General features: G+C 34.7%; 1 pseudogene; it reads right to left on the bottom strand.

The window, feature by feature from the left end:
• Positions 1 to 706: 706 nt before the first annotated feature.
• On the bottom strand, positions 707 to 1,546 carry LOC149545265 (ABC transporter D family member 1 pseudogene; annotated as a pseudogene).
• Between the last annotated feature and the right edge of the window lie 1,324 nt (positions 1,547 to 2,870).

The raw sequence follows: 2,870 nt of genomic DNA, 5'->3' as shown, positions 1-2,870 counted from the left end.
TAGGCAAGAAAAACTTTCTAATCTATAAACCAAGCAATATAACTCATAATTCTTATGAATCCATATACTTAGCATCAACTAAACTACAGAAACTATCAACCAAAATATAAATGAAATGATCAAGAACTTCCAATGAATCCTTCTCTAAATCTCCCAAAGCACATCTTACCTTAGTTAATTCATATCTTCATAACGAAGGAATAAAACATCTTTTCTTTCTTTCTGTAATTCAGATTTTTAAAGAAAGAAACATAGAAGCAAACATTAACTAACTAAATGGGATAGGGACTTATTGATATAAAACACCCTTCCATTGACTCTGCAATATTAAGTCTATTACATCAACAATCTACCCCCTCTCTACTCCAGCTCTCTAACTGTATGCAGAAAAGGCTAAACCCCCCCCCCCCCCCCCCCTCTTGTTTCTTTTACAATAGTTTATATAGAAAACATAGCCTATGCCCTTTAGGGGAATGTGAATTGATTCAAATTCAAAATTTGAAAAGTTTTTAGAAGACTTCTTCCAAAGATACAAATAAGAGAAGCTCAAGAGACTTTTATCTCTTCCTTTGATCTGCCTTCAAGAAAGCTACTAAGATAAACCCTATCTTGCATATATGATATGCTGGCTCATTAAAGAAGTGGAGCATGATGATCATGTGTAGTCTGAATTTCACAATATCTGAAAGTGCTTGTTAGTACTTGATCAAGGTTTGATAGAAGGAAGTTCCCAACTACCTTCTCCATCACTCAGCTGTAATTCCATTGAGTGGAAAGGTATAAGAGCAGGCCTCTGTGAAATAGTAATTACTATAATGCTAAGATTTTGTGCAAGCTTATAGAGTTTTTCTTCAACATCAATACTTGTGGCATTGGTACACTCATCAAGAATGTCAAATTTGGGCTTATAAAAAAAGAACTCAGACATGCCAAGTCTATGTTATTCACCCAAAGATAGCATGTCTTCCCAATTGGCAACTACATCCCAACCACCTTCTCGCTCTAGTAGATAGACAAGTCTAATATTCACTAAAATATTTCTTAGCTATCCATCAAGTATCTCTGCAGCATCAGAGCTACTACTTTGTTCGAACCCTTGTAAAGCTTTTAAAGTGGCTTTTGCAAGTGTTTGTGGATATATGATTTGATCTTGAAGGGTGCCAAAAGTAGTATAAGGCTACTGAGGCACATAGCATATGTTTTGACTAATTTGTGAACATGGAATGTTATCACAATTCTCATCTAGTTTCTTTATTCTTCCACTTGCTACTAGCCAAAGACCTCGAAGAACATGAAATATTGAACTCTTGCCACTTCCATTTGGACCAGTCACAAGAAAAATTCTTTGTGGAGTGACTTCAAAAGTTAATTTCCTTGCCAACAATTTTTGTGTAGGAATAATGATATCATCTTCAGAAAAGGAGATAACATCCTTGTCCAGAAAATGATCAAATTTCTTTAAGTTCCTATTTTCTTCTATAAGCAATAATGGATTAAGCATAGTAGGCTTTACATCAAGTATGGTTTGGCTTGTTAATGTGATCATTAATGTCATTGAAATGCTTGATAATGACCTTTTTTTCCTGATGGTCTAAGCCTCTAGTATTCCGCCAGCTTTGGCGATAGAATGGGCTTTGGAGCACTCGAAATCCAAATTTCCACCTTGAGCATTCTAAACACTTTCAAGCCATGCTTTATAAATAGAAAATGTTCTTTGAACCATTTAAGAAAGACCAAAATCATTATAATTTAAAAAGAACTTGAAATCACCAAGATATAGACTAGCGAGTTTTTGCATCTGAGGTGGAAAAATGAGTTTGATGCCCTCAATTTTGGATTTTTCACGTTGGGTATTTGCAGGTAATTTTAGACCAAACTCTTTGAAGATGAAATAATACTTGAGTAATTCCAAGGTGACCCATATGATTGGTTCTCGAAATGAGTCCAAATTGTGTAAGAACGACACAGGCGAGTTTTAGCATTTTAGGTGCGAAACTGCAATGGTGCACTTAGATTTCAAATTTCCACTTTCATTAATATGTCTGAAATAAAATTTTAAAAATTATAATCAATCCCATTCTGCATTAAAATTGTGAGCATGCATGCATATGCTAAAGATGGGAACCTTCTCGGTAAATGGAAAAATATGAAATGATCATCAAATCTTCTTTCTTAAAGATAAAGTTGTGTAGTACTATTTAAGCCATGCAAAAGAAGATTGTAGGACATGCAATTCTCCACCTCTAAAAATGTCTCATCTTCACCACTTAATAAAATAATTTTAGAGCTTCCATCGTGATTGAAGAAGTCAACAAATGGTATCAAAGTTAGGCCCTTTGAAGTAATTCTTCAAGTACATGAGCCAACTAAAGCATATGCATGCATAAAGCTTCCAAATGTCGCATCTCCAAAAATGTGAGGGCATTGATGTAAACCATGTTAAACTGCAACAAATTCCTTTTTAATGCTTCCTTTATGATGCATTGTCTCATGGTAGACATCACTTTGTTGAATCATCTCTAATTCCTCCTTAGTTCAAAATACCTTATCTGTAATCATCTATAATTACATCAATCGTGCGAAGAAAAAATTTCATTAAGTTCCTTGTATATGCCTAAAAATCATAGCTTTGTAATCATCTTTTATCTGAGAATATCATCAATGGGAACATGATATCCTTGTTGGGCTACGAGCTATCACCTACCCAACATGATGACACTTAAACCAACCACCCAACTTACAAATGAGAAGGCAAGAAAGAGGGACAACTAACAAGAATGGTGTACCTACGAAGGACTTAGACCTAGACATGAAACTGACTTGAGGACTATATGACTCCAATATTGCATAAAAAAAGGGTGACTTAAAGT

The sequence above is a fragment of the Cupressus sempervirens genome, chromosome 7 (assembly GCF_028749045.1).
Source record: "Cupressus sempervirens isolate cs-2001-9-10 chromosome 7, ASM2874904v1, whole genome shotgun sequence".
In the NCBI taxonomy this organism is placed as follows: Eukaryota; Viridiplantae; Streptophyta; class Pinopsida; order Cupressales; family Cupressaceae; genus Cupressus; species Cupressus sempervirens.
Note: the sequence above shows the minus strand (reverse complement) of the source record. Positions and strands in the feature narration are given on the sequence as shown.